General features: G+C 45.1%; 1 protein-coding gene across 2 annotated transcripts in view; it reads left to right on the top strand.

Moving 5' to 3' along the window:
- Positions 1-1727: 1727 nt before the first annotated feature.
- The window catches only part of DIS3L2 (DIS3 like 3'-5' exoribonuclease 2), a 314009-nt gene continuing 308066 nt past the window's right edge, over positions 1728-7670 (top strand). The window contains exon 1 of one of the 2 annotated variants that reach the window (XM_044290031.1): positions 1728-1845. The gene's annotated coding sequence lies outside the window, so the exon portion shown is untranslated. The remainder of the gene's footprint in view (positions 1846-7670) is intronic. The other variant, XM_044290032.1, reaches the window with a different exon arrangement.

Below are 7670 nucleotides of genomic sequence, written 5' to 3'. Positions count from 1 at the left end.
TTTAAAATATGCAAATTACCTTGCTACCAGCGAGTAGGGTGGCTACTTGCTGGTAGCAGCCACATCCTCTGATCCTAATGACGCCCCCTCCGCATTGTGATTGAAAGGGCCAGGGAACGGAATCTTTCTCTGCTGGCCCTGCCTGTTTGCATTCAAAATCTGGCGCCTGCGTCGCACCTGTCTTCAATCGGCGCAGGCGCACTGAGAGGCGGCCGCTTGCTCGGCCGCTCCATCCTCAATGCGCCCGGTGTAGATGTGACATAATCGGCTCGCTCGGCCGCTCCATCCTCAATGCGCATGCGCCTGGTGTAGCTGTGACGTCATCGGCGCAGGTGCATTGAGGATGGAGCGGCCGAGCGAGTGGCCGCCTCTCAGTGCGCCTGCGCCGATTGAAGACAGGTATGGCCGCAGCGCAGGCACCACATTTTAAATGCAAACAGGCAGGGCCAGCAGAGAACGATTCCGTTCCCTGGCCCTGTCAATCAACATGCGGAGGGGGCTTTAGGATCAGAGGATGCGGCTGCTACCAGCAAGTAGCCACCCTACTTGCTGGTAGCAAGGTAATTTGCATATTTTAAAAGCACTTTTTAAACAAAATCTACTGGACCAAAATGATTAATTAGATTATGTAGGCATAAATCGCAGTGTAGGGATTATAAGTATTAAAAAAATAAATAAAAAAAGTTTAGTGGGGTGGCAGAAGCCCTTTAGTGGGGTGGCTTAACTTGCCCGGTATTATTTGTATGGAAAGGTGGCAACCCTAGGTGGAAGGCAGAGACCTATAGCACACTGTTATGTACTGCTGACATTACCCCATCGCTAATGTCAGTCAGCTTCATAACTATTTTTCTTATGACAGAAACCCTTTAAAAAGTGGGTTTTGAAAATTTGCTTAAAAATTTTAAGAATTGCTTCTAAAATTCTAAGACTTCCAACATACTAAAAAAAATAAAATGACATTTCCAAAATGACATCAACATAAAGTATACATATGGGAAATGTTAAGTAATAAATATTTTATGAGGTATCACTTTGTTTTAAAAGCAGAGAAATTGAAATTTTAAAAGTTGCTAACTTTTCTAAATTTTTGTATTTTTTTTATACATAAAAAGGTGAAATATATTGACTCAAATTTATCACTATTACGAAGTACAATGTGTCACGAGAAAACAAACTCAGAATGGCTTAAATAAGTAAATGTTATTACCACATAAAGTGACATCAGATTTGCAAAAAAATGGCCCAGGCAAGAAGGTGAAAACTGGCCCAGGTTAAAAAGGGTTAAGTAACTATTCTATGAGGTATCACAATCTGTCTTAAATTCTAATTTTGTAAACTTCTTTTAAGTTGCTTTATAAATAAAGGAAAAACATGTTGACCTAAATTTACCACTAATACACAATGCGTTAAAAGAAAACAATCTCAGAATGGCTTGGATAAATAAAAGCATTCCAAAATTATTACCACAAAGTGACACTTCAGATTTACTAAATTACATTTGGTCCAATAACTTAGAACAGGCTGTGTCCTGAAGGGGTTAACAGCACGAGCAGCCGGCATGGCACCACACAAAATGGAGCCGGCCAGCAGTTAGCAGCCGTGCAGCGCTCGCAGCTCAGTCTCTGGGAGACAATGGTCAGTCAGGTGCGATGATGCCCCAAGTGCGCGCCACTCTCCTAGGTAATATCACACACTAGCCCCGCCCACACGCGTGCTAACCCGCCAGCTAACCCCGCCCCCAACAACCTGCCTGACCCGGAAGAGGAATCCCTGGAGCAGTCAACAACGACCCGGGGGGATTTAAATCGGGTTCAGGGGGAGCCGTATACAAGCTAGAGAGATCTGGTAAGCGGTCCGGCAGTGAGAGGGTGTGCACAGTCCCTGAGCAGCCCGGTCTCTTTGTGCTCACCGCCGTCCTGCTACATGACGGTTGTGTATTGGCTGTTGGGGGTGGTAGTAGTTGCAGGCTGTATAGGAGAGGGGCTAGCTCTGAGCTCAGTATGATGAAGGTTGGCCTCTTCACACAGCTCAGGACAGGGGTGTCACTGGGGGTTGTCTGTAGCTGCCCCCCATGGGGTAGTCAGAGAACTCCCTCTAAGCTGCCCCCTTTCCTCATATAAATGATCCGTGGGTCCTAGGACCAAGTGTTGCCTCTGTGGTGGTCTGCTGGGTTGGGGGTGATTCCCCCCCCCCATTCTGTGGGTAAAAGGCTTGGGCTACATTCATATTATGTATTTCATGGCTGCTCTTCCCCAGTGTGTGCATCTGTTTTTTGGCAGTTTATTTGTTTTTAACAGTCATTAAAAATCAATGAATTTAGTAGGCTGTGTGCCCCCAGTATCTATAATCTCATAGAGCCCCCAGTATTCATTTCCTCATAGTCAAGACATTTGCATAATAAACTATTACAAGACTCCTCTCCCCCCCTCCCCCCCCCCCCCGCCCCAGCAGTCAGCAGGACCTGCCAGTCCCAGCATTATGATGTCACCACGCTGTGTGCTTCAGGTCCCGCTGCCTCTATTAAGTAGTGGGTGACGCCTGGTCTAGTGGGTGACGTTTTTACAACTGAATGGCCCCTTTTACATTGTACCCGTTTTCAGTGTCTGTTAGATGGGTGCACTGTCTAAATGGCCATTGCAAACCGGCCTAGTGACTTGAAAGGGGTCCTTCTGGCTGGGAAAACATCTGTCGCCTATTTTTTGATGGCCGCTATGTGAATAGCCCCATAGACTGCTGTTGCATGGCCATTTTTCAGTGTTTTCAGCGTAAATGTAGCCTCAAAAGTGGGTTTTCCAGTTTAAATGAATACCTCCCCAGTCGTGGTAAATGTGATAAAATAACAGTCACTTACTACTTTTCTCCCACCTCGTCTGTGCTTTCCTGGCTGTAGCGGTGATGTCCTGTGCTCACCTGGGCACTGCTGCAGCCAATCGCTGTCATGTGCTGTGTACTGCGGAGGCCAGTGATTGGCTGTCTGGTAATGAGGTGTATACAGCCAGGAAGAGGACATCAGCGCAGTGGCTGGTAATTACAGGACAACTGTTTTGGTGGGGCGGTTGCATTTATGGCAAATCCTAGATCCATTACAAATGATCTCCTACCAATATCTACTGTAGGTTCCTGTTGTGTCTGTGGGCTCACATTTCCTGCATTTCTGGTTCTTGGGCTACATGCACACGAACATTGTTTGTTTCTGTGTCCGTTCCGTTATTTTTATTTATTTTTTGCGGGTAGGATGCGGACTCATTAATTTCAATGGGTCCGCCAAAAATGCGGACAGCGCACCGTGTACTGTACGCTTCCGTATGTCCGTTCTGTAGCCCCGAAAAAAAAAAAATAGAACATGTCCTATTTTTGTTTTTGCCTGTTTTGGGCCCGCAAAAAAAAGGATGGCGTACGGATGCCATCTATTTTTTTTTTTTTTTTATGGATTCACAATTTGCAGACCTTAAAACACATACTGTCGTGTGCTTGCAGCCTTAGATGTGTTTTTTGCTCCCCATTCAGCCTTGACGTGCAGATTGCTGCATGTGATGAGCTATTATTTATAGTGTTTACTGGTTCAGATCAGATTTGGGCAGCCGAGAGGAGTAGGGCATGGTAGGCCACCATTGTATGTATTCACAACACATGGCGCTGGCATTCAGTTATGTTCACATCTAACCCCAGCTGGTCACATGTACCAGTTTTGGAAGCTTGGTTCTTGAGGTCTGCCTGGATCGAGGGGAATAAATAAGTCCTTGCTTGCTGCGCTTCAGCCTCTTTCACACTGCATTCTGCAGTATCCTCAGAAGTATCTGTAGGAGGACTTCCTGTGCACCTCCGCTATATGATCTCACAGTGGCATCTGATGCCCGTAGGCTCCCATTCACATCACAATGTATACTTGTTGCTTTGTTTGTTGGAGGCCTCTGTTTGGAAAATCCCTGAGACTCTACAGGGAAACTTCCCGGTGGGCCGATGCCCAGGGGGCCACCTGAGCCCTCACAGCCAGCCAGTGGCAGTCTGTGATGGACTGTGGTATTTGGCTCTGTTGAGTGGGTATAATGTGCCACAATATGGTTTTTCTGGCCCTGCTTTCTGTCAGCTTGGCCACTTTAAGTTCCCAGTCCATCCTTGCTGAGACATCTAGAGTATGTTCACAGGGAGTATTTTTTTTTTCATATTTATTTTTCCATATTTATTTTTCCATATTTTTTTTTCCATATTTTTTTTTCAGCGCTAAAAAAAAACCCTGATGCCGCCTCATCAGCTCCAGGGTTCCCTTTTTGCTTTTTTTTTATTTATTTATTTTTTGCCCTTTTTTTTCACACTTTTTTGATGCGCCTTTGACATGGTTTTCATTCTGCTCATATCAATGGGGAACTCTGGACTCGGAATCTGCGCATTTTTTTTTAAAACCACAGGCGGAAAATAAAACTCCATGTGAATTAAATAAGCAATTTACCTGTTAAATTCGGTGAAGATGAATTGCAAGTTTAGGTGTGGAATCTGTGCCAAAGACCAAATGGAAAAAACATACCTTTAAGGCCTCATGCACACGTCCGCATCCGAGCCGCAGTTTTTGTGGCTCGGATGCGGACCCATTCACTTCAATGGGGCCGCAACAGATGCGCACAGCACTCCGTGTGCTGTCCGCATCAGTTTGCTCCGTTCCGAGGCCCCGCCCCAAAAATATAGCATGTCCTATTCTTGTCCGTTTTACGGACAAGAATAGGCATATCTACAATGGGCTTCCGTTTTTTGCAGATCCGCGGTTTGCGTACCGTAAAAAAAGCACAGTTGTGTGCATAAGGCCTAACACTGAGGATTTTGGCGCGTTTTTGCCTCAAAATGGCCTCCTATTCATTTCCATTTCTTTTTTTTTTTTTTTTTTTTTTTTACAGTTGGGGTAGAATCGGTGCTGAATCTCCCATCTCCCATTGAAATGAATGGGAAGCAGGGAAAAAAAGGCACCATGTAAGTCCATGTGGCTTTTTATTTTGTGTGCATTTTCCACTTGTTTTTTGGCACAGGTCTGCTTCCAAAAACCTCAAGCTAAAAATTACAAAAATCTTAAAAAAAAAAAAAAAAAACACATGAAAAAACATGTGTTTTTTCACACTGAAGACATGTGGATTCCGCACTTTTTCATTTTTTTTCTAAGCGTGTTTTTCAAAATCAGTCATATGAACTGTCCCTTAGGCCTCTTTCAGACGGGCGTTGCGGGAAAATGTGTGGGTGCGTTGCGGGAACACCTGCGATTTTTCTGCGCGAGTGCAAAACATTGTCATACGCTTTGCACGCGCGTGAGAAAAATTGCGCATTTTTGGTACAAGAACTTCGGGTCTGGGATTTGTGTTCTGTAGATTGTATTATTTTCCCTTATAACATGGTTATAAGGGAAAATAATAGCATTCTGAATACAGAATGCATAGTAAAATGGCGCTGGAGGGGTTAAAAAAATAAATAAAATAATTTAACTCGCCTTAGTCCACTTGATCGCGTAGCCTGGCATCTCTTCTGTCTCCTTTGCTGAACAGGACCTGTGGCGAGCATTCATTTCAGGAACAGGACCTGTGGTGACGTCACTTCGGTCATCACATGATCCATCACCATGGTAAAAGATCATGTGATGGAACATGTGGTGACCGGAGTGACATCACCACAGGTCCTGTTCAGCAAAGGAGACAGACGAGATGCCGGGCAGCACGATCAAGTGGACTAAGGTGAGTTAAATTTAATTTTTTAACCCCTCCAGCGCTCTTTTACTATGCATTCTATATTCAGAATGCTATTATTTTCCCTTATAATCATGTTGTAAGGGAAAATAATAATAATCAGGTCTCCATCCTGATTGTCTCCTAGCAACCGTGCGTGAAAATCGCACCCGCACTTGCTTGTGGATGCTTGCGATTTTCACGCAACCCCATTCATTTCCATGGGGCCTGCATTAAGTGAAAAAACGCACAAATATGTGATGCGTGAAAATCACCGCTCATGTGAACAGCCCCCTAGAAATGAATGGGTTGGTATTCAGTGCGGGTGCGATGCGTTCAACTCGCGCATCGCATCCGTGCGGAATACTCGCCCGTGTGAAAGGGGCCTTAGAGTGGATGCACACGATGCAGATTGTGTGGTTTTTCTGAGACCGCAGTGTGATACATTACCAGCAGAGTGAATATTTGACAAATCTTGCGTACACTTTGCCTTTTTTTTTTTCTGTGTTGAAATTGATTTTGGCTTCAAAAATGGCATTAAAAAGCCTCACTGCCAGAGGAGTTTTTACAAGCGTTTTAGAAGAGTTAGGCCGAATGCACACGGCCGTGTTTCACGGCCGTGTGCGGGCCGTGGAACCGCGGCCTGGATCCCTGCCAAGAGCAGGAGCGCACGGCGTCATTAGTTGCTATGACGCCGTGCGCTCCCTGCTGCCACCACAGTACAGTAATACACTGGTATAGATCATACCAGTGTATTACTGTATTGCGGCAGCAGGGAGCGCACGGCGTCATAGCAACCAATGACGCCGTGCGCTCCTGCTCTCGGCAGGGATCCAGGCCGCGGTTCCACGGCCCGCACACGGCCGTGAAACACGGCCGTGTGCATTCGGCCTTAGAGTGAGGTTTCTCTACTTCCCCGCTGACTTCTATGGAATCCACAATCAAATTTGCCTCTAAGATGTAACATGTCACTTGTCAAGCATGTTTCAAATCGGCTACTGAGGGAGATTTATCAAACTGGTGTAAAGTAGAACTGGCTTACTTGCCCATAGCAACCAATCAGATTCCACCTTTCATTTGCTAAAGGAGCTATGAAAGGTGGAATCTGGTTGCTATGGGCAACTAAGCCAGTTCTACTTTACACCAGTTTGATAAATCTCCCCCACTATTGTTACACTGTGCACATGGTTAAGGTTTCTACATTGAAGTCAATAGTAAACTGTTGGTGTTTTTGGATGGGGATTTCTAATGCTGAGTCAGTGGCAGAGTTCAGCCTGATGTAGACATTGGAGAGGCTACAGAGTGCCCATACTGGAACCACCCTGGCCATTCCATCAGCAGATCAGTGGTGGTGCAGCGAGTTGGATACCCACCAATCTAACTTTCCTGACTGTTCATAAGGTTAGGCTATTGGTTTTGTGAAGCTGGATAACACTTGATGTGCCACTGAGATGTCATTGGTGAGGATCTGTACAATACCAGCACAGATTGCTAGAACAAAGGGGCCACTCTCCTCCAAATGCTGTTCCCCCTCCGTTTGAGTTTGTCTGCAGACATCTGCCATGTGCTGTTAGCAGAAAATGGTTCTACTAGAGCCTGGCCCTTCTGAATACTGCCTCCAATGCTTGTGAAAGGGTTTTTTGTAAAGCAATTTATATTCTGGAAAAAATGAAAAATATGAAAATATCAGGGGAATTTTGTCTGTGGCATTAAAAAAAAAAACTTCTGCACGAAGAATGAGCATGTCAAGTTTTCTTGTGGATTGCATGTAAAAAAGCCTGGATTAGCCCCATTAAATTGTGCAAATCCGTGTGCAGCGGCTTGGCATATCAACTGCTCATCCGTGATTGAAAGTGTAATGTCCGCCTCAAATTTCTGCTGTTTATCCTATTGCAGGCACATGGTTTGCCAAAATCAAATCTGTGATGTGTGAACATACTCTAAGAATCCTAGAGAAGCCAACACCACTTT

The sequence above is a fragment of the Bufo gargarizans genome, chromosome 4 (genome assembly GCF_014858855.1).
Source record: "Bufo gargarizans isolate SCDJY-AF-19 chromosome 4, ASM1485885v1, whole genome shotgun sequence".
Classification (NCBI taxonomy): Eukaryota; Metazoa; Chordata; class Amphibia; order Anura; family Bufonidae; genus Bufo; species Bufo gargarizans.
Note: the sequence above shows the minus strand (reverse complement) of the source record. Positions and strands in the feature narration are given on the sequence as shown.